Source organism: Rhinopithecus bieti, unplaced genomic scaffold (assembly GCF_001698545.2).
Source record: "Rhinopithecus bieti isolate Rb0 unplaced genomic scaffold, ASM169854v2 scaffold_25360, whole genome shotgun sequence".
NCBI lineage: Eukaryota > Metazoa > Chordata > Mammalia > Primates > Cercopithecidae > Rhinopithecus > Rhinopithecus bieti.
In genome coordinates, this window is record NW_016811703.1 from 116496 (window position 1) to 141319 (window position 24824).

The 24824-nt window shown below is 41.7% G+C and overlaps 1 long non-coding RNA gene across 1 annotated transcript in view; it reads left to right on the top strand.

Annotated features, from left to right (window-relative positions):
- Positions 1-24824, top strand: part of LOC108543868 (uncharacterized) — a 43167-nt gene that overhangs the window by 7338 nt on the left and 11005 nt on the right. The window contains exon 3 of the long non-coding RNA XR_001889689.1: positions 24409-24666. This is a non-coding gene — a long non-coding RNA (uncharacterized LOC108543868). The remainder of the gene's footprint in view (positions 1-24408; positions 24667-24824) is intronic.

Below are 24824 nucleotides of genomic sequence, written 5' to 3' on the forward strand. Positions count from 1 at the left end.
CCTTCCTTCCTTTTAAATCTGTAAAAGAAACAAAACTGTATTACTATGCCGTGCTTGGGACTTGTATGCATTCATCGGGTCATAGCCTTCTTGTTATTGTGATGCAATTTTTTAATGAGCAAATGACATAGTATTCCTGGTGGATTCCTCTGGCCAAGATTTCTATTAAGTTAATAGAAGAGATTAAATCAAGGTAATTTAAAAGATTTGTACTCTCTCTAATGCAGTCACTCATTTGTAAATCTAATTACAGTGACGAGTGCTGGGCTTGAGTCACGCTTCTCTAATAGGGAGTAATAGGAAGGTTTTAGTGCTAGGCAGGGCCCACCCTGGAGGAAGGCGGAAATGTCAGTGGTGTGTTCGGGGTTTGATTTCAGTAAAATAGATGCAGTGGAAGCAGGTTAGCACCTTCAGGTGTTCATCGGTGGTAACTACTAAAGAGATCACGGAGGAGCGAGAACCTTTCCTGCCCTCTCCTCATACATTCTATAAATGAATAGGCTAACATAAAGAGAGTTCCCAGCTGGAAAATTAAAAATATTGCATAACCATACCATCCAGGCTAGCAGGAACGTCTCAGAAAGAATGGCCTTGTGTTTGAGGTGGACGATAGGGCTTGGAGGAAGTAGGGAAGGGCTGCCCTCTGATGGGGGCAGGAGGTGGCCTGGAGTGGGAGAGCCTCTCCATTGCACATCCACCTGTTTAAAAATTCTACTTGACTTTTCTCCTCTTTCTCTTTCTATCGGTTGGAAATTAGTTTGCACGGAAACATTTGAAATGCAGAGAGGTCTGGGAGTCTGTAATCACTGCTATATCCATGGAACTTACTCTAATCACGAATTTCTCAATGTGATGAGGCAGGGAGAGGTAGTGGAAGGTAGTCTAACTGTCTGTTTCTCACCTTTCATGTAGATACTAAATTTTTCATTCAAAAAATCAATTAATGGATATATTAAGTTATACAATTTACTACCAAAAACACTGTCAAATAGAAACTGGAGAAAGTGGTGCCTTTGGGGGAATGGAAGAAGATGAGGAGATTCTAAACTTCCCCTTTTAGAAGCTTCTAAATGGCTTGATTTCCTTTTCCTTCTGTCACATGCAGGTGTGACTTTAATGAAAACAAAAGAACTAGTTTAAAATAATTTTAAAAGTTCACTCTTGTCAAGAAGTGAAATTGACATGTTAAAGGGGTATGTACCTTTAAACATTTTCAAAATCCTGCTCAATGACCTGCAAAACATGTCTATAATAACATTACTGCTACCAATACTGTAAGAGAGTTCTTATTCCACGTCATCAAGGTAAGATATTTTTAATTTTTAAATTGCTACTTTTCAGATCAAAAAAATGTTCTGTATATATTTCATTGTGTAAATTTTCCCTAGATATTTGATGATGATTGATTATTTTTTTTAGCCCAGTTAGTGAGTTTAATATTTTTTTAACCCTAGCTTTAACCCTTGCAGAGTTTGCTAAGAAAGTATGGGATGTGCTGCTGGGTCCCGAAAGCCAGTAGTTGGACTCCTGGACATGAGGACTGATGATTCTGTGGTCTATTGGTTGATGCAATTTGGGAGACAGGAAGTGGCCAACTGGCCTAGATGCTCTTTTGCTGTACCCCAACTGTTACGTTTATATTTGCCCCCCTCTCTCTCCTGCTCTCCAATCACCACCTCTAAGGTCAAGGTGAATTGCAACCCAACTCCCACTCCTGTCCTCTGTTACTTATGTTTTGGGCTATGATCCGCCAGTCAAACATTTCATTGCTTTTCTTTTAGGGATTTCCCATTACTTTTGTTCAATTGAGACCATACTGTCTTATTTACTGGCGTATTGAAAATATATACTTCATGTTATTTCTAGGGAATTAGATGCAGAGGGTGTATGAGTCTATTTTATGTTGCTATAAAAAGGTACTTGAGGCTGGGTAATTGATAAAGAAAAGATGCTCACCGTTCTGTAGGCTATACAAGCATGGCACCAGCATCTGCTCAGCTTCTTGTGAGGCCTCAGGAAACTTTTATTCATGGTTGAAGGTGAATGCAGAGCAGGTGTATCACATGGTGAGAAAGGGAGCAAGAGAGAGAGAGAAGTTACCAAGCCCTTTTAAACAATCAGATCTTGCAGTAACTGATAGAGCAAGAACTCGTTCATTACCACCATGGGGAGCACACCAAGCTATTCCTGAGCAATCTGCTCCCATGACCCAAATACTTCCCACTAGGTCCACCTCCAGCATTGGTGGTCACATTTCAACATGAGATTTGGAGGGGACGAAACATCCAAACTCTATTAGAGGGATAGTTTGCTCAGTCAGCCATCTTTCTCTAGTCTCCTGGTGGTACAATGCCATCCCGTCAGGGGTACATTTGAGATAGACAGATAGATGGGTAAACGCATATTGATTTCAAACCATTCCAATCACAATCTACTCAATGATTGTCTACTCAAGGGTGAGGACAAAGTGGGAATTGAAAACCAAGTGGCCCACAGAATGAGCTTCTGGCTATGCTCAGTGTGAGTCTAGGGTTTTAAGATGCGTATTTTTGGGGGGTACAGCGTGACCTCTGAATGCAAGCCAACCACTTCATCTGGTGCTTAGCTGAAGAAACAATGACCTGTTCCAACATGGAGGAACAGTTATGCCGGAATTACACAATTACCATAGGTTGCTCTTCAATGTAGTGGCTTCCTACAGAGTTCTCAATGGTAGTTTTGACTATAGGATATTTCACCTTTACACATTGACTTTAGAACCCACCCTCCACCCACAACATGAAAGGCATAACTCTATTGTATGAGCATGATCATTTTGAAAATTTGAGAAATAATGAAGTATTTGAGAAAAACATCTAGTCAAGATCATTGTGGAAGAAAATTTTGCTCTGAGGGCAAGATACATAGAGAAATGAGATAGGAAGTGATTTGGGAGCATGAAAACAGTAAGTCAGACAGCAGCGGCAGGTGGAAACTGACAACTCAGGAAAGGAGTTGAGGTTCCTGCCTGCAACCTAATGGGAGCCCCACCAGACACGAGCTAGGGTAACCCACAACTCTGAAATTGACCAAATGGGACTTTGGGGCTTGGTCTGAAAACCATATTTCAATCTTTTAAATTTAATTTTGCTTTTATTTTTTGTAGATAGGAGGTTTGGTTGTGTTGCCCAGGCTGGTCTCGAACTCCTGGCCTTATGAAATTCAACTTCCTTGATCTCCCAAAGCACTGGGATTACAGGCATGTGCCACCACACCCAGCCCATATTATAATCTTTCGTGTTATATTTACTGAAAAATATATTCTAAGTTCTAGCAACCGTCTTTATTTAGTCAAAATATTGGCTATTTGTGTTTTTGTTTCCAGATTCCTGTCAGCAATTTAATATTGATTTTTGCCATCTGTCACTTAGCTGTGTCTCTCAGATTTGTTTCAACTATGAAATTGCTACAAATGTACTTATCTAAATCATAGATAAATATATTAAACAGGGCAGAACAAAGATGAGAATTGTGTGATGCTTTGCAAGAGGGCACACCACCCCCTGTCGTTTATAACCTGTAGAATTTTTTGGAATGAAAGGATTTTTCAGAACACTGAATGCAACATACATATTGCTGAGACACAAAGACCTAGAAAGTGGGTTGACTGGTTCAATATCATACAACTAGTTATCCATTTGTTAAGAAATTCATGTGTGTGTATTTTGTTTAATCTCTTACGTGAACTGACTTTTGGTGGAAAAGCCTGGATACTCCCCAACACCAAGGCCAGGACTGCTTTCCACTGATTCCTTTGATAATGCATAATTAATCATCACTGTTGAATAGAGTTGTTTATATGGTTCTCAAAGCCCCTGATATGGTTTGGCTCTGTATCCCCACCCAAATCTCATCTTGTAGCTCCCATAATTCCCATGAGTTGTGGGAGGGACCCAGTGGAAGATAATTGAATCATGGGGGAAAGTCTTTCCCATCCTGTTTTTGTAATAGTGAGTAAGTCTCATGAGATCTGATCATTTTATAAAGAGGAGTTCCCCTGCATGAGCTCTCTCGCTCTTTGCCTGCTGCCATCCATGTAAGATGTGACTTGCTTCTCCTTGCCTTCCACCATGATTGTGAGGCCTCCCCAGCCTTGTGAAACTTTAAGTCCAACAAACCTCTATTTTTTGTAAAATGCCCAGTCTTGGGTATGTCTTATCAGCAGTGTGAAAATGGACTCATATAGCCCCTATGTCACTTTTATCTATATGTAAGGATATCATGGAATATTCTGTAAAATACTTTTGTTAATATTAACATAAATTTGACTGTACCCTTCTCCTGCCCTAATCAGTCAATGATTATATGGACTTAACTTGACATTGCTTGGGTATTAATATATTTTTCACTCCATCTTCAGTCCTATTCCATTCTGTTATTCATTAAATTGAGGAAATCTTATCCATTGTGATGATTCCCAGAAATATATCATCAGCCCCTATGTTTCCTCAGAGGTTCAAACTTTTCTCTTCCTATCTGTACTACAGACTTGGTAGAGTTTGGATGTGTGTCTACTCTGGATCTCACATTGAATTGTAAGCCCCAGTGTTGGTAGTGGGGCCTGGTGGGAGGTGATCGGATCATGGAAGCAGACTTCTGAACAGCTTAGCACCATCCTCTTGGTGCTGCCCTTGTGAGAGTGAGTTCATGAGATCTTTTTTTGTTTTTTGGTTTTTGTTTTTGTTTTGAGACAGGGTCTTACTCTGTCACTCAGGCTGGAGTTCAGTGGAGTGCATGGCTCACTGTGGCCTCAAACTCCCAGGCTCAAGTGATACTCCCACCTCAGCCTCTACAATAGCTGGGACTACAGATGTGCACTACCGGGCCTGGCTAATTTTTATATTTTTTGTAGAGATGGGGTTTTACCATGTTGCCCAGGCTGGTCTCAAACTCCTGGCCTCAAGTGATCTGTCTGCCTTGGCCTCCCAAAGTAATGGGATTACAGACGCAAGCCACTGCACCTGGCCAGATATAGTCTTTTCTGCTTTCACTATGGGAAGTGCCTGTTCATACTTCACCTTCCACCATGAATAAAAACTTCCTGAGGCTTCCCCAGAAGCAGATGCCAGCATTTTGCTTCCTCTACAACCTGCAGAACCATGAGCAAATTAAACTTCTTTTCTTATAAATTACCTAGCCTCAGGTATTTCTTTGTAGCAATGTAAGAATAGCCTAACACAAGACATCAGGCTCAATGCATCAAAAACTAATTATCTTCTCTTTGCCAATCCCACTTCTAGATCTCATTTCTGCTATGATACCATCGAAGCTGACCCAATTTTTTAGGCTGAAAACCTGTTTCAATTGCCTGCTTTACCTATTTGTTCATCAAGTTGTATCAATTCTATCTCCAAGAAATTATAATTTAGATGCTCATTTTATCTCATTTTGATAACCACAGTAGGCTTTAAATTGATTTCCATGTTCCCATGCCTCCAGCCTCCATTGCCCTCTCCAGAATGTTCTTTCTACAAAATCAACTCAGTTTTTGCTAAGCTGGGCACCTCTAAAACCTCTAAAAATTTTGAAATATGCTAAAAGATTTTCCATTTTAAAAAAAAAGGTAGGCAGAATTTTAAGATGGATCTCCAGGATTCCTGACCCCTGGTTTCTCAATCAAATACTAATCTACTTACTGCTGTAAAGGGATTTTGCAGATGTGATTAAAGTCTCAAATCCACTGGCTTTAAGATCGAATGATTATCCTGGTGGACCTGACCAAATCACATGAATGCTTTACCTGCAGAGTTTTCCCCATCAGTCAGAGAAGGAAGGACAGAGACATGTGCTCTGGTCAGCCCAGAAAGCAAACCTCCATACTATGAAAGGGACCTCTTAGAGCTGAGATCAACCCCCAGGTGACAGCCAGCAAGTAGATCGGGATTTCAGTTCTACAACATTGAAGAACTGATTTGTGGCACTATTCACAGTTGTGAAGATTTGGAATCAGCCTAAGCGTCCATCAAGGCGTGAATGGATAAAGAAAATGCGATACAGCCGGGCTCTGTGGCTCACGCCTGTAATCCCAGCACTTTGGGAGGCTGAGGCAGGCAGATCACCTGAGGCTGGCAGTTGGAGACCAGCCTGACCAACATGGAGAAACTCCATCTCTACTAAAAATACAAATTTAGCCAGGAGTGGTGGTGCATGCCTGTAATGCCAGCTACTTGGGAGGCTGAGACAGGAGAATCGCTTGAATCCGGGAGGCGGAGGTTGCGGTGAGCTGAGATTGCACCATTGCACTCCAGCCTGGGCAACAAGAGTGAAACTGCAAAAGAGAGAGAGAGAGAGAGAAGGGAGGGAGGAAGGAAGGAAGGAAGGAAAGAAATGTGATATATATGTGTCCTTACTTATAGGTGGGAACTAAACATTGAGCACACATGGACATAAACATTGGAATAATAGACATTGTGGACTACTAGAGGGAGGAGAGAGGGAGTAGTGGGTTGAAAAACTACCTATTGGGTATACTATGCTCACTACCTGAGTGCAATATACCCGTGTAACAAGCCTGTACCTGCACCCGTTGTATCTAAAATAAAAGTTGAAGTTTTAAAAATAAGAAAATAAAATAATAAGGTGGTGTCATCTAAAATAAAAGAAAGAAAACGTATATATATAGTGTGGTATATGTATACACACATATACCTATATATTCTGTGTGTGTGTGTGTGTGTATATATACACATTAAGTGAAACAACTCAAAAACAGAAGGTCAAATACCAAATGTTCTCACTTAGAAGCTAAACAATGTGTACACAAGGATATCAGGTGTGGAATAGACACTGGAGACTTGGAAGGTTGGGATGGGGTGAGGGATGAGAAATTACCTCGTGGGTGCAATGTACATTATTTGGGTGATGGCTACACTAAAATCCCAGACTTCACCACTATGCAACATATCCATGTAACAAAGCTGCACTTGTACCCCTTAAATTTATACAATTAAAACAAGAGAATGAGCTTGGTGGTGGATTTTCTCCCAGAGCCTCCAAACAGGAACTCCCCTTGGCCCACACCTTGATTTTAACTTTGTGAGAATCTCAGCAGACAAACCCATGATGCTGTGGCAGACTTCTGACCTGCAGAATTGTGAGCTACTAAGGGATCTTTTTTTTTTTTTTTAATTTTTTATTTTTTAACATAGTCTTTTTCTGTCACCCAGGCTGGAGTGCACTGGTATAATCACAGCTCACTGCAGCCTCAACCTCCTGGACTATTGATCCTCCAGCCTCAGCCTCCTGAGTAGCTGGGACTACAGGCATGCGCCACCACACCTGGCTAAATCTCTTTTGTATTTTTTGTAGAGATGGGGTTTCACCATGTTGCCCAGGCTAGTCTCAATATCCAGGGGTCAAGTGATCCTCCAGCCTCAACCTCCCAAAGTGCTGGGATTACAGGCATGAGCCACTGTGCCCAGCCACAGGCTTTATTTTAAGCCACTAAACACATGGTCATTTGTTACACGCAAGTAAAAGACTAATAACTACATTTTGTACATACTGAGTTAAGCTTAACACATTTCTTTATTTCCAAAATTCTCAAGTGTATATCGATGCCCATTGATGTTCTTATGAGTTTCCAAGAAGGAAATCCAGTATGACGTGTTTCCTAAACCATACTGAGCACAGCATTGGGATGGGACACTGTCCCAAACACCATTTTGGGAAACTTCCTGTAGAATCATTCTCCTTCCCTTAATTTAATACCTGCGATGGCTTTCTATCATTTACCCAATAATATTCAAATATCTTAATTTGGCTTTTGGGGACCTGCACACTCTAGTCTAATCCCAGCCTACATTTCTAGCTTTGGCCCCTCATTTTCCCACATCCAACTGGGCTCACCCTTCTAGACCAAGTTGTATCAGTTCAAACTTCTCTGACTCTACCCGTCGCATTTTTTGAGACACATTCAAATATCACTTTTGTGACACGTTCCCCACACTCCCAGGCAGATAATGTTTGCCGTGCTTTTAAAGCTTCCCTTGTGCTTTGCGTGTAGAGCCCTTATGTTCATGTCGTGTTGTGTAAGAGTTACAGTTCACCTCCTCCTACCCAACCGTGAGCTCCTTCGGGGAAGAGGCTCTGTCGCACCCATCTCGGCATCCTTCATGACGGACACGGACATGAGGCTTAATTATCTGTCCCTGGATATATTCCTTTTTCCTTTATAAAAATTGAGGTAACATTAACTTGTCTGTAATCATCTACCTCTTTTCTCCCCTTGAATTAAATTTTCAAGGTTTTCTTTTCTTTTTTTTTTTTTCTTTTCCGGTGGTGACCAATTAGGAGAAGTGGATAGAGAAATGGAGAGTGAGGAATATTGAGGCAATCTTAGGGAATAAGAATGAGGGAAAGATCAATGTGTGAAAAAGGGTTTATTTTTTCTTTTATTTATTTATTTTTTTGAGGCAGAGTCTTGCTCTGTTGCACAGGCTGGAGTGCCATGGCACCATCTCGGCTCACTGCAACCTCTGCCTTCTGAGTTCAAGTGATCCTCTTGCCTCAGCCTCCTGAGTATCTGGGATTACAGGCACCCGTTACTGCACCCAGCTCATTTTTGCATTTTTAGTAAGATGGGGTTTCTCCATGTCGGCCAGGCTGGTCTTGAACTCCTGACCTCAGGTGAGCCACCTGCCTAGGCCTCCCAAACTGCTGGGATTACAGGCATGCGCCACCACACCTGGCCTGAAAAAGAGTTTTGGAAACTGAAAATCTAACTACTCTTATCTCTTCCAGAAAGGCGTCCCCCTTGAGCATTGTTTTCTCTTTCACACCCCAACTTTGCGGCCTGTTTTCTTTTTGTCTCTGACTTCACAGGGGCCATGCATAACTCTGACTTTATTTCAGACTCAGCCCATCCCCACTGCCTGTTCCACATGTAGCCATCTAAGAGTGTTTCACATTCTATGTAAGAATCAGTGCCCTTTTGATATTCAGTGTCAAAGCCATGTCAAGCAAACAGAAACGGTGCACTATTAAAATGATTCTCTTCCTCCCTTGTTTTTCTATGTTGAGGACTTATTTTAAATGCTTCTATCTAACATAGAAGCTGATGATGCTGACCACACTTCCATCGACTTTTCTACATGCCTGGCTTCCTTTGCAGTTAAGCTGGCTGTAAGTCTGCACATTAGAATCTAGGGAGAGGTAACCAAAGTTGCTTTAAGTGTTGGTCCATAAGAGATCCCATACAGTCCTTGTATTCTCTCTTCCCCTGCCACAGTGGCCTTGGAGGCCCTGTGTTCTAGAGAGCATGGTGGCTCACGCCTGTAATCCCACTACTTTGGGAGGCCAAGGTGGGCATATTCCTGAGGTCAGGAGTTCGAGACCAGCCTGGCCAACATAGTGAAACCCCATCTCTACCAAAACTACAAAAATTAGCTGGGTGTGGTGGCACATGCCTGTAATCCCAGCTACTTGGGAGGCTGAGGCAGAAGAATCGCTTGAGCCCAGGAGGTGGAGGTTGCAGTGAGCCGAGATGACGCTACTGCACTCCAGCCTGGATGACAGAGTGAGACTCTGACTCAAAAAAAAATAAACAAATAAAATAAAAATAAAATAAAATAAATGAGAGCCAACTGATCTAAGTGACTTTGTGCGAAGCTGTTACTGATTTCACACCACCAAAATTTGGCCGGGGGTGGTGGCTCACACCTATCATCCCAGTGCTTTGGGAGGCTAAGATGGGAGGATTCACTTGAGGCCAGTAGTTTGAGATCAGCCTGGCAACACAGGGAGATCCCTTCTCTATAAAAAAAATAAATAAATAAAAATTAGCCTGGCATGGTGGCGCGTGTCTGTAGTCTCAGCTACTTGGGAGGCTGAGACAGGAGGATCACTAGAGTCCAGGAGTTCTAGGCTGCAGTAAGCTATGGTTGCACCACTGCACTCCAGCCTGGGTGACAGAGTGAGACCCTGTCTCTTAAAAATAAGGAAGTAAAGCCACTGAAATTTCAGGGTTTTGTCATTCTTATAGCAGAGCCAAGCCAGTTTGAGTTTAGCCTGACTTATACATTTAAGTAAATGTATACTTATACTTCAAAATTGTCCACAAGAATTCACTGGTTGCAAATAAAAAAAGTAAAAATAGAAGATTACTTGGAAAGAAGTCATTCAAGAATCTCTGCAATTTTTTTTCAAGTGAAGCTTTGTTGTTAAAATTTAAATGCTAAACAAATGCTATAGACGCTCCAGATTACAATTAAAGCAATTGGAAGGAAATAGATTTCCCACGCACAGATATAAATTTATCCAAGAACTAGGTTGTACCCCTTCCAGTATTCTTTCAAAACTCTTAATTATAGAGATTACTAGCTCAAGGAACAGGAGGTTAAACATCTGCTTCCTCAAATGAAGCCAAAAGCTTGAAACAAATTGGCTGAATCATACTTAAAGGAAAGAATGAGAGGCTAAAATTAAACATCTCCACCAGCATCTCATACTTCTTCTGATGAAATAGTCTTGTACATCAAGTACTTAATGGAGAGGGGCACAGTTAGGCGGTGGGGGCACCTTTGAGAGAAGCCCTTCATGAATCGTTTTATTCCGTTTCTCTCTTCACATACACAATCTGATCATTTCACCATCTTTTGTGAACAGCTTACAGTAGTTTCAAACCTGAACCCTTGTCTGGCTCTTGTCCTTTGAGAGCCTTGCACCAGAGACAGTTTTTTCTACACTGCGATTAAAGAGATGGGAAATGCACCTTGTCCTTGGTTCCTTCTCTCCCGGCCTTCCTTGATCTGGTACCTGAAATGTCAGCATTTATTACTTTGGTGATAAAAGTTAAAGGTTTTTTATTTTCTCTCTTTCTCCCTTTCCCTCCCTCCCTCCCTTCCTTCCTTCCTTCCTTTTTTCTTTCTTTCTTCTTTCTTAGATGGAGTCTTGCTCTGTCGACCGGGCTGGAGTGCAGTGGCATGGTCTTGGCTCACTGCAACCTCCACCTCCTGGGTTGAAGTGATTCTCATGCCTCAGCCTCCCAAGTAGCTGGGATTACAGGCACTGGCCACCACGCCCGACTAATTTTTGTATTTTTGTAGAGACAGGGTTTCACCATATTGGCCAGGCTGGTCTCGAACTTCTGATCTCAAGTGATCCACCTGCCTCAGCCTCCCAAAGTGCTGGGATTGCAGAGTGAGTCAGTGAGCCAGGCTTATGATTTTTGAAAGCTATTATGAGAATACATGTATCACTGCCTATGAGTTACACATCACAGGAGATTTCCACCCATCTGGACTGGTACCTGAAACAGAAGACTAAACAGGAATGCTGGAAACAAGGGAGGGAGGACAGAGGGAGGATGGAAAGAACAGGAAGGAGGAAGGATGAAGGATGAGGATGATAAAGTCAAATTCTTGCCTTTCACAGTCCTACCCTGGGATTTAGTGATGTGCTGCCTGTCCCAGAGAAGGGCCACAGAGCTGTCTTTCAGTGTTGAGTCGTGCTTTCCTTTGACACACCTCTAGGTTTGATTTTCATCGTGGAATCTCAGAAATACCCCAAACATAAAAAGGTTTGTCTGTGCTTTGTCAAGAATGTTTATCTCCCTTTCTGGCCTTTCTAAATCTGTGCAGAAGCATACACATTGATTAATAAAGCTTTGATTTTAGCTCTAGTATTCATTTTTTTCTATTCATTATTTTTTTCATTCTCTACATTCCGTATAACATATAAAGAAGGTAACTTTAAAATTTTTCATCCAGAAATACTACTAAAATTTATTTGACTTTTATTGATAGATCTTTCTTTCTCTTTTTGAGGGTGAGTGAGGAGAGATGGGGTTTCGTCATGTTAGCCAGGCTGGTCTTGAACTGCTGAGCTCAAGAGATCCTCCTGTCTTAGCCTCTCAAAATGCTGGGACTACAGGTGTGCACCACCTTGCCCAGCCAGATCTTTCTTTAGAAAAAAATATAGTGGTCATTTAAAAAGTGTTTTTTAAATGGACATATATTCTATAATTGCACTTTGCAAGGCATTTAAAACTTACCTATGTTAAAATATTATATTCTTATTACTTTTAATTATTACTAAGAAATTGGCTAACAGACTCTATTCTTATATTAAATGAATGTTAGAAATCTAGTATAAGTAATGATAAAACAGCATGTTCATTAATGAATAAAGAGATAATTGACCAAACAAATGAGTCTGATTTTTAAGCATCCACCATTCCTCTGCAGCATTATGAGGACAATATGTTAACAAAGCAAGGAAAAGCCACATTTAATTTCCACCCGTATGAATCACTCCAGGGAAGAAGGATAGACTTCAGTGTTGTCCTTTTGCCTTTTGCTTAGAACCAAAAGAATCAAAGCCTTCCTTTCCCTACCTCTTATCACCCCTAGCTGTTCATATCTCGCTATTCCAATGCAAAAGAATTCCATTCATCAACAAGAGGCAACATAACAGCAAAGGCAGGTAGGTGTTGCAAGGGGATGAAAGTTTGTGTCTCCCCCAGATTCAAATGCAGAAACCCTAACCCCCAAGGCAATGGCATTAGGAGGTGGAGCTTTGGAGAGATAATTAGGTCATTAGTCTGGAGCCTTCCTGCATGGGATTTGTGCCCTTCTAAGCAGAGACCAGAGAGCTGGCTAGTTTTCTTTCTGCCATGTCATGGCACAAGAAGTCCACAAGCTACAATAAAGAGAATCCTTACCAGTGCCTGACCATGCTGGACACTGATCTCAGCCTTTCAGCCTCCAGAACTGTGAGAAACAAATGTCTGTTGTTAAAGCCTCCCAGTATATGGCATTTTGTTACAGCATCTCAAGCTAAGACAGGTGTTTGCCTCAAGTTTTTCTCAAACGGGACAGCAGCTTCTGTACCAGGTGCTGGGGTGAGGGGAGGGTGGACAGATGGAGAGAGTCGTGCCCATCACTGCAGCCCTGGGGCAGGGTGAGTCTGAAATTCTGCCTCCACATTAAAGTGGCCCTTTCAGCCTCCAGTGAAAGTTCCTCCACTGCCACAATAAAATGTACTTAGACACGACCAAGCTTAACTGTTCCTCTTCTGCTCAGGGAGTGGAGGTGAGAGGGCTTCTTATATGTATAGGCATTCGGCAACTTTTATCTTATTTCTGAGATGGGAAATTCTGTGTGAACACACGTACCTCAGGGAAAAAATAAATAAAAAGATTATTAAATGGTTTACTGAAGATCAATACAAGGATTAGTGTCATTCAGGGCCTATTTCGTGGGCTGGGCATTGAAGGGAGGAATATCTAAACCAGAGGCAATACTGGTAATCCCGAGTCTTCGGAGAGAACCCAGAGAGGTGGTAAACCAGTAGTCTGAGCTGGGAAGAAGATGTGGTTTCACTGGATCAGAAATCCTCAGCCAGGTTCGGGTGCGGTGGCTCATACCTGCAATCCCAGCACTTTGGGAGGCCAAGGCGGATGTATTACTTGAGGTCAGGAGTTCAAGACCAGCCTGGCCAAAGTAATGAAACCCCGTCTCTACTAAAAAATACAAAAATTAGTTGGGCATGGTGGCATGTGCCTGTAATCCCAGCTACTCAGGAGGCTGAGGTAGGAAAGACTCTTGAACCTGGGAGACGGAGGTTGTAGTGAACTGAGATCGTGCCACTGCAGTCCAGCCTAGGTGACAGAGTGAGACTCCATCTCAAAGAAAAAAAAAAAAAGAAATCTCCAGCCTAAAGGTCGAAGAGACATCACAGAAGCCTGCTTTAGGAACATAGTCTGTCAGGGCGCGTCAGCTTAGAAAGAATGAGAAGTAAGTTTCCTGGAAACTGTGAAATTCAACCATGATGGTGCTTTCATTGTAGTCCCATGATCACTGATAAAACTACCCTAGAATAAAAGGTGGAAATGCTGAACTTTGCTGCTGAATATTTGTCAGGTAAACCAAAGGGGAACAGAGGGGACTTGGATAGGAATTCCAGGATTAGAGACACAGAAATCCCCAGGTAGGGTGAGTGAGGGACAGACCTGGAGTATTAGAGCCTCAAAGACAGAGACCACCTCATTCAGCACACTTTTCACATTTGAGAGGTGTTCTTTTATGAGACGGTCAGTTGCAACTGCAAGAGGGGATAGAGGAGAGGTTCAGGGAGACAAAGTGTATTTTTATTTTCTTTTATTATTATTATTGTTATTTTGAGATGGAGTCTCACTCTGTCGCCCAGGCTGGAGTGCAGTGGCACGATCTCGGCTCACTGCAAGCTCCACCTCCTGGGTTCACACCATTCTCCTGCCTCAGTTTCCCGAGTAGCTGGGACTACAGGCGCCCGTCGCCACACCCGGCTAATTTTTTATATTTTTAGTAGAGACAGGATTTCACCATGTTAGCCAGGATGGTCTCGATCTCCTGACCTCGTGATCTGCCCACCTCGGCCTCCTAAAGTGCTGGGATTACAGGCATGAGCCACCGCGCCCGGCCTATTTTTTGGTATTATTTTATATTTTGTTTTGAGACAGAGTCTTGCTCTGTTACCCAGAAGTGGAGTGGCGTGATCACTGCAGCCTCAAACTCCTGGGCTCAAGGGCTCCTCCGACCTCAACTTCCTGAGTGACTACAGGTGCACACCGTCAAGCCCTGCTAATTTTATGGGTTTTTTTTATTTTTTGCAGAGACAAGGTTGTTGTCTCTATGTTGCCTAGGCTGGTCTCAAACTCCTGATTTCAAGTGATCCTCTTACCTCAGCCTCCCAAAGGGCTGGGATTACAGGAGTGAGTCACTGTGTCTGGCAAAACATGACTTATTATACTCACAGGCTCAAGAGATAGGAGGTATGGCAGGTCATGCAGGATCACGTGGGGAAGCCTCAGGATGCTCAGGAGGTAGAACACAGGAGCAGGGGTAACGTGGAGGCTATACAGCCTTGTTGGACTTCTGGGGGAAAGTCAAGGCAGGGAGAAGGAAACAATTTACGACTGGCTAATTGGAAAAATTTCAGCAGCTCTAGGCTATAGGTTACAGGGGTGGTCCTAATTGCCTGGTACTTCTCCTGGGACAGTTAAGGCAGAAGAGTGCCGCCTCCTGGGTTGGAGGGATTGGATGGAGGAGGGTGACTCTGGATTGGTTAGTTTGAATAATAAGGGCATGCTTTTCCTGGCTGACCTTTGCTGTCTCTAAGAACTGACTAGCTCTGGGACGGGCAGTCTCTTCCCAGCCAGAAAGATTTTTAAGATGTCAACACATCCTACTGTACTGAAAATAAAAAAGTATAGAAACAACACAAAATCAAACAATACAGAAGCCTAAAAATGAAACATGAACCATCTTATCCACACCCTCTCCAACCCCCGTGTGCAATTCCATCTCATCTGAAGTTAGGTTGGCACTTGAATGTGTGTTCTTCCACATCTGCTCCGTGCAAACACAGGTGCAAAAACATGTTATACCCAAATGCAGGTTTTTAAAATAAAAATGAATTCTCACCCTGTACATCTCTTTTCATTTACTTTTCAGTTGAGTTTGTTTCATGAATAGCCTTCAACATTAATACAAGTAGATGTAACTTTACTTTTAATCAATGCTTCTGGTTTATAGGGTGGATATCCTAATTTATCCAACCACTGTCTCTTTGCAGAAATAAAGGTTATTTTCAGGTTTGTTTCTTTTACAAAATAACTGCACATAAGCTTCCATAAATACTTGTGTTCATAAATACTCATGTTTTCATGCCTCCATTTTCCAGTGGGATTGTTGCATCAATGGATGCATTGTAAATGTTAATTGATAGAGGAGATAGTGACCGATTTCTTCTTCAGAATGTTTTAGCAATTGAACCTGAGATCAGCAGTGCGTGGAAGTGCCAATTTTTAAATTTTTTATAATTTTTAGGAGGGAATCTAGCTCTGTCACCCAACCTGGAGTGCGGTGGTACAATCATGGCTCACTGCAGCCTCCAACTTATGGGCTCAAAGGATCCTCCTGCTTCAGCCTCTGCAGTAGCTGGGACTACAGGCACATGCCACCACGTCCAGCTAATTAAGTAAAATTTTTTTAGAGACAAGGTCTCAGTATATTGTTCAGGCTGATGTTGAACTCCTGGCTTCAAGTGATCCACCCACCGTGGCCTCCCAAAGTGCTGTGATTACAGGCAGGAGCCACACCATGCCTGGCTCTGAAAGTGTCAGTTTTATTAGTTTTACCATATCCTGGTCATCACTGGATGTTATAATGTTTTAATGTTTACAAATCTGATGCACGATCATTTATAATTTTTCTAATTTACGGTTTTCCAACTAATAACACTGAGCATCTCAGGCAAAAAAATAAATAAAACAAACAAAACCAAACCCTCTCCTTAATTATAGCTTATAAGACCTATGAGAACCATGTTTTTCCTTTCTTTTTTATTTTTTTGAGAAGGAGTCTCGCTCTGTTGCCCAGGCTGGAGTGCAGTAGTGTGATCTCGGTTCACTGCAACCTCCACCTCTTGGGTTCAAGTGATTCTCCTGCCTCAGCCCCCCGAATAGCTGGGACTACAGGTGTGTGCCATCACACCCACCTAATGTTTGTATTTTTAGTAGAGATGGGGTTTCACATGTCGGCCAGGCTGGTATTGAACTCCTGGCCTCTGGTGATCACCTGCCTCAGCCTCCCAAAGTGTTGGGATTACAGGTGTGAGCCACTGTGTCTGGCCAAGAACCACATTTTTTCTCTTTATTTATTATTTGTAAGAGGCCAAGAGAAAAATAAGGTTTATTTGCATTGAGGAAGCTGCACGTGTTACTACACAGTAATACGTAAGTGCAGATGCTTGCTTTTGCCTGACATGCCTGTGTTATCCAGCTTCTGTCTTCCTGGAATATAAGATGAAATAAAACTGGCTATTTCCAAATTCATTTGATCCAGGCTGTGTACAGGATATTGCAAAAATTCTGTTTGTTATTTACTCATCTTGGGAGATAATGAGAAAAGAAGAGCTGTCAGTTTCTTCCTTCTGACTGTTGTAATTTATTTTCTTTGAGGAGTTAACATTACATTGAATCTGTTTGACTATTGATTATAGTTTGGTTTACAGCATGCTATAATTTTGTGCTGTCTTTGAGAGCTGAGGACGCCAGTGGTCCGTGATTCTCGGAATTGTTAAAGCTTGTCTCACTACACAGTATGGATCAGGGAACAATAAAATTAAGCCCTGGTTTATCTGAGTGAGTCTAAGGGCAAATAAACCCGTGAGGGCTAATCCCTTAGTTTCTGGTATAGTGGCCTTAGGGGGGATATTAATGAGGTGGCAGCAGCCCTCTTCTAAGAGCCAGGAATAGTGTCCGAGATCAGTGTAAGGTGGTGGGATGCGGGTGGAGGATGCTCAAGTGATGTGAGACAGGAGACCGACCGGACTTGTTTTCCAGCCGTGACCCTGCTGACTAGAACAGGCTCTGGTTGAAATGGTGCAATGAAAAAGGCAGATGGCTACGAAAGTGACCTCCAGTTATCCTGCCTGCTCATTAGCATAATGAGCTACACTCCCACCAGCAACATGACAGTATACAAATGCCATGGCAACGACTCAGAAGTTATCACCCCTTTTCTAGAGATTTCTGAATATCCTCCCTTAATTTGCATGTAATTAAAAGTAGGTGTAAATACAGCAAGCTACAGCCCACAGGTGCTGACTCTGGGCGCACTGCCTATGGGTTAACTCTGCTCTACGAAGAGCAGCATTGGTTCAATAACAGATGCTTTCTCTCACCACCAGCTTGCCCTTGAATTCTTTCTTGGGAGAAGTCAACAACTTTCCTAAGGCTAAGCTCTAATTTGGGTGCTCCCCTGCCTTGCATCAGTTGTATCAGGCAGGGCTCTCCAGAGAAACAGAATCCAATAGGATATCTATCTATCTCTCTATCTATCTCTCTATCTATCTATCTATCTATCTATCTATCTATCTATCTATCTATCAATCATCTATTGTGAGTTTTGTTTTAAGCAAACTGCTTATATGATTGAGGGGCTGGTAAGTCTAAACTGTGTAGGTCAGCATAGCAGCCTAGAATTTCAGGCAAGAGTCAATATTGTATCTATCTATCTATCTATCTATCTATCTATCTATCTATCTCTCTATCTATCTATCTATCTATCTATCTATCTATCTATCTATCATCTATTGTGAGTTTTGTTTTAAGCAAACTGCTTATATGATTGAGGGGCTGGTAAGTCTAAACTGTGTAGGTCAGCATAGCAGCCTAGAATTTCAGGCAAGAGTCAATATTGTANCTAATTTGGGTGCTCCCCTGCCTTGCATCAGTTGTATCAGGCAGGGCTCTCCAGAGAAACAGAATCCAATAGGATATCTATCTATCTCTCTATCTATCTCTCTATCTCTCTATCTATCTATCTCTCTATCTATCTATCTATCTATCTATCTATCTATCTATCTATCAATCATCTATTGTGAGTTTTGTTTTAAGCAAACTGCTTATATGATTGAGGGGCTGGTAAGTCTAAACTGTGTAGGTCAGCATAGCAGCCTAGAATTTCAGGCAAGAGTCAATATTGTAGTCTTGAATCCAAAGGCTGGAAACTCGAGCAGAATTTCTATGTTGCAGACTTGAGGCAGAATTCCCTATATCTTTCTTAGAAACCTCAGTTTTTGTTCCTAAGGCTTTCAGCTAATTGGATGAGACCTACTCACATTGTATAGGGTAATCTGCTTTACTTACAGTTAACTGATGATAACTGTTAATCACGTCTAAAAAATACTTTGACAGTGACATCTAGGCTAATGTTTGACCAAACAACTAGGCACCATATTCTAACCAAGTAGACACATAAAATTAACCACAATAGCAGAATATAGTTTGTTTGCTTCATGTGAGTTCAAATGATCCAACTGCTATGCATTTCTCTGTTGAGCAAGCAACTTAAAGTGGAGTCTTGTTATAATCATGCTATAATCCAAGAAGGATTCCTGATGTCCCAATCATTTTCAGCACATCTACTCCCATGAAGAACAGTCGCTGAGACCAAGGGCATAACATGTTTCGGGAAGGGAGCAGGAAAATATGTGGAGAATGCATAAGTCTCTTATTTTCCAACCTTCCTTCTTTTTCTCCTTTGGCCACTTAACCCAATCCGTTGAACTCCTTTTTTTTTTTTTTTTTTTTTTTTCTTTAAGTGTCTGGTGTTAAGAGAGCTCAGTTGAAATGAAATAATTCATTTCCTCTTGGCACAATTCTTCTGGCTGATGGAAAAAAGGCATTTTGGAACATATGAACAAATTTTAAGTAGAATTTGCATCTGATTGTCGTTCTTTGCATTGATATTGATCAAACACATTGAAGAATTTTTAAATGTCCATTTCTCTTTCACATGTGTAATTTAAAAATTATTAAGGTAAAATTCACATGACAAAATTAATCATTTTTAGTGAACAATTCGTTGACATTTAGGACATTCACAATGTTGTGAAGCGCCACCTATGTCTAGTGTCACTCCAAAGTCAAACTCTTGCCTATTAAGCGGTTCCTCCCCCTTTCCTCTGGCAACCACCCATCTGTGTTGTCTCTGTATGGATTTATCTATTCGGGACCTTACATATAAATGGAATCACACAATATGTGGTATTTTGTGTCTGGCTTCTTTCACTTAGAAACACTTATAATGTTTTGGATGTTCATTCACATTGTGGCATATATCAGTACTGCATTTTTTCCATAGCTGAATAATACTACATTTTCTGTATAAACCACAATTTGTTTATCTCTTGTCTACCGATGAACATTTCAACTGTTTCCGCATTTTGGCCATTGTGAATAGTGCTGCTATGAACAGGACCTGCTAGATTCTTTTGGTTCTTAATACAAGGCTCTTTTACCTACCCAGGACACATCTATGCTTAGAGAAAACAGAAAACCTCCTCTTCCAAATCTAGCCATTTTATGTTATGTTATGTTATGTTATGTTATGTTATGTTATGTTATGTTATTTTTGAGACAGAGTCTCGCTCTGTTGCCCAGGCTGGAGTGCAGTGGCCGGATCTCAGCTCACTGCAAGCTCCGCCTCCTGGGTTTACACCATTCTCCTGCCTCAGTCTCCCGAGTAGCTGGGACTACAGGCGCTCATCACCTCACCCGGCTAGTTTTCTGCATTTTTTTTTAGTAGAGATGGGGTTTCACCGTGTTAGCCAGGATGGTCTCGATCTCCTGACCTCGTGATCCGCCCGTCTCGGCCTCCCAAAGTGCTGGGATTACAGGCTTGAGCCACCGCGCCCGGCCATTTTATATGAGTTAAATTAAAATGAACGTCAAAGCTAATCTATGGTCAATGCAATCTAGAACATAAAGATGAGTAAAGAAGACAGCTGGAAGTGTCCCAAACACACAATAAGCACTCTGACTGGTAAGCTGGTACAGATTGCATTTCATGTCCAGACAGCAACCATTACTAGCAGTCTTTCTGTCTCAACTTGGCATGAACCCCTTGAAATTCAAAGCGCAGATAAATGGAAGTTTCCTAATTCTGGAATCACTTCCCCTTGGATCAGTGTAAGCCCAGTAAACATGTCTTTTTTTTTTGGAAAAGAGTCAGTAACAATCACAACCAGGAAGGAAAACACATTGGATAAAATAAATTGAAGATAAATATTTTCTAACTATCTCACGTTTCTCACTATTGTGAGACCTGAGTTTGAGAAATCTTTACGGGTAGTTAAAAACGATAACCAATCCACTTTGGACCTTACTCTTTTTCTTAGCACTGATTGCAAAACACAAAAACTTCCTGCAAAAGCAGAACATGTTGTCATGCTGTACTGAATACAACTTCCTTGCGTTTCCAAATAATGCTGTTTTGCAGAAGAAATTAAATTACGTGGTTTTTCTTTCTTGGCAAAGTAACACTATGCATGAACGTGACATAAAACTTAGCTTCTGGAGAATAAATGCAAATGAACACCAAATATTTTTGTGAAACCAATGCTAGAATATTATTCATACTTTAGTAATCTTTAGTCCTAAAATCCATCAGATTTCACGAGAACCAATTACTAGAGGGAAACGTGGGAAACAAAGGTTAGTAAAACAAAACAAAAATAATAACAAGAACATTATTTATGGCATAGTTCTGTAACATTCTGAGAGTATTTATTTTCAAAATGGCTATTTTACCAACATGGCAGAAACAACTTTGCAAGTCTTAAGGAATATTTTATCATAAACACTTAGTAGCCATCATAGAGTGAAGAAATTGAAGATAGATGGCCAGGTGTGGTGGCTCACGCCTGTAATCCCAGCACTTTGGAAGGCTGAGGTGGGCGGATCACAAGATCAGGAGATCGAGACCATCTGGCTAACACAGTGAAACCCTGTCTCTAATAAAAATACAAAAAATAAAAAATTAGCCGGGCATGGTGGCAGGTGCCTGTAGTCCCAGCTACTCAGGAGGTTGAGGCAGGAGAATGGTGTGAACCCTGGAGGTGGAGCTTGTAGTGAGCCGAGATTGCGCCGCTGCACTCCAGCCTGGGCGACAGAGCGAGACTCCGTCTCAAAAAAAAAGAGAAATTGAAAATAGAGTGAAATCAAATCAAAGGTGAAATTATCAATGTGACTTACTTAAAGTTCACATATTTGCATTAACCCAAGTATATGGAAAATCAGTATCTACTGACCTTGAGTTTGGAAATGACCAATAATGTATCTTTAAAAACTGAGGCCATCAAGAAAACTATTTGCAATAATAAACATATCCCTATTACAAAAAAGGAAAGAAAAGAAAAAAGAACAGTGTCTTCTATGGAAAAGGCGCTTTTCCATAGAAAATCATTTATTGTATAAATCATTATTTTAATTTTAAAAGTGAAATTGCTTATTAATTTTTAATCCCTTCATCAAACAATTTTGAGAACCTCCAATGGGCTAGGCAATATTTTTTATTTTTATTTTTATTTTTTGAGACAGGGTCTTGCTCTATCACCCAGGTTGAAGTTCAGTGGTGTGATCACAGCTCAGTACTGCATTTCTTCCACAGCTGAATAAAATTGCATTTTCATGTACAAATTGCATTTCATATCCAGACAGCAACCATTGCTAGCAGCCTGTCTCAGCTTTGCACGAAATCCCTCAAAATTCAAAGCCCAGGGAAACAGAAGTTTCCTAATTCTGAAATCACTTCCGAATTTTCTTTTAGTTCATGTTTTAATTGACTCAAATTACAAAGATCCCCCAGGAGGCGCTGGAGGAGGGGAACAGCCTGAAGAGGCAGAGATTCACTGCCAGTAGCCCACCCCCACCTGCTACCCACTTCCCCACAAGGGTCCCAAACTCTTTCAATAATCCTAAAAAACCAAATGAGAGTGCAGGCAGATAAGGGCTCCTTCATCTCTCTTCACACAGGTGACAAGCCACCCTGTCCTGTCCTGCCCAAGGCCCTGGCCCTCCCTAACCAAGTCAGGCTCCCAGCCCAGACCCTGACCCTGGCAAGGAGGGGGACAGCAATCTGCTCCTACAGGAGGTGGGGCTGCCATGCCCTCAATGCCCTGGGTTCAACTGATTCTTCCACTTCAGCCTCTTGAGTACCTGGGACTACAGGCATGTGCCACCAGGTCCAGCTAATTTTTATGTATTTTTTTTAGAGACAGGGTTTCACCACGTTGTCCAGGCTGATCTCAAACTCCTGGGCTCAAGCCATCTGCTCCCCTTGGCCTCCCAAAGTGCTGGGATTACAGGCGTGAGTCACTGTACCCGATCGTGCCAGGCAATTTTAGAAACTTGGAGAACATTAGTGAACAAAACAAACAATCACGGTTCTCATGGCCTGTATGTTCTAGAGGGTTGTGGGTGGCAGACTCAATAAACAACAATAAATAAGTTATATAGGATGTCTGAAAGTGATAGATGCTTTGGAAGAAGAGAAAGAGCAGATTGGAAGAGATTGGAAGGTGGAAGAGGTGGGAAGTGAGGGCAAATTGCATTTTATTTATTTATTTATTTATTTATTTATTAGAGATGAGGTCTTGCTATGTTGCGCAAGCTGGACTTGAACTCCTGGGCTCAAGCTATCCTCCCTTCTCAGCCTCTCAAATAGCTGGGACTCCAGGCATGCACCACCACACCTGGCTTAGGCTGCATTTAAATGCAGTAGCCAGCAGAAGCAGCCGAGGTGACACTTGAGCTAAGATGTGAAGGCAAATGCCAGTCTCGTGGTTACCTGGGGGAGGAATCCCAGTGAAAGGAATAGCAAGCATTGAAGGCAGAGGAGAAAAGATCTGAGTGGCAGAGAAGTGCAGTCCATATCCCGGAGTGTCTGGGCCATTCTAAGAACTTTGGCTTTCTCCGAGGGAAATTGGGAGCCCTTCAAGGGGTTTGAGCAGAGGAATGATGTGATCTGACTTAAAAAACATTATGTACACTTAAGATGCACAACAGGTTTGATACACATATACATATTGAAATGATTACTGTAGTCAAGCAAATTAACATAACCATCTCCTCACATAGCTGTCATTTGTGTATGTGTAGTGAGAGCGTTTGAAATCCATTCTCTTTGCAAATTTCCAGGATGCAGTACAGTATTATTAACTGTGGCCATCACACTGTTCATCAACTGTCTAGATGTATGCAACTTACGTAACTGCAGTTTGTACCCTCTGACCAACACCTTCCCATTTCCCCCATTTCCCAGACCTTGGAAACCACCGTTCTACTCTCCTCTTCCATGTATTCATCTTTTTAAAATTCCACATATAAGTGAGCTCATGCAGTATTTTTCTTTCTGTGTCTGGCTTGTCTCAGCATAATGTCTTCCAGCTTCATCCATGTTGTTGCAAATGGCAAGCTCTCCTTTTCAAGGCTGAATAATATTCCATTGTACAGAATATATATATTGTATAATATAGTATATACACATGTAGGGTATATACATATGTATGGTACATATATAGGTCTTTACATTTTCTTTCTTCATTCATCCATCAACAGACCCTTAGGTTGTTCCCATTATCTTGACCACTGTGAATAATGCTGTAGTAAACATGGGAGCACAGATCTCTTTGAGGTGTTGATTTTATTTCCTTTGGATATGTATATACCCAGAAGCAGGATTACTAGGTCATATGTTAGTCTTTTTCTTTCTTTCTTTTTTTTTTTTTTTTTTTTGAGACAGGGTCTTGTTATGTTGCTCAGGATGGAGTGTGGTGACAAAATCACAGCTCAGTGCAGCCTCAAACTCCTGGGCCTAAGTAATCCTCCTGCCTCAGTCTCCTGGGATTACAGGCACATGCTGCCATGTCTGGTTAATTCTTCTTTTAGAGATGGGGTCTTGCTATGTTGTCCAGCCTGGTCTTGAACTCCTGGCCTCAAGCGATCCTCCTGCCTTGGCCTCCTAAAGTGCTGGGATTCTAAGCATGAGCCATTGGACTTGGCCAGTAGTTCTATTTTTAAGTTTTTGACTTTCATTTCAGAAAGGATCACTTTGGAGACTGCAGCATATAGAAGGCAAGGACAGAATCCAGGTGACCGACTGAGGAGTGGCTGAGATTCTGCAGGGGAGAGATGAGGTGGCTTAGAGCAATACAGAACCGCAGGCTGGTGTGGGAGTGCTCAGATTCTGTAAAGATCACTATGGCCCTTGGTTGCCCTCCTGCTTCCAACACTAAAAAATTGAGACCAGACAGACTAAATCACTTCTGCATAACTGTTAAAGAAACTCATCTTAACAGGTAAGTGTAACCAAAAAAAAAAAAAAAATTACTTACAACTTGTTTTTAGTAAGAATTTGCAGGCCGGGCATGGTGGCTCAAGCCTGTAATCCCAGCACTTTGGGAGGCCGAGACGGGCGGATCACGAGGTCAGGAGATCGAGACCATCCTGGCTAACA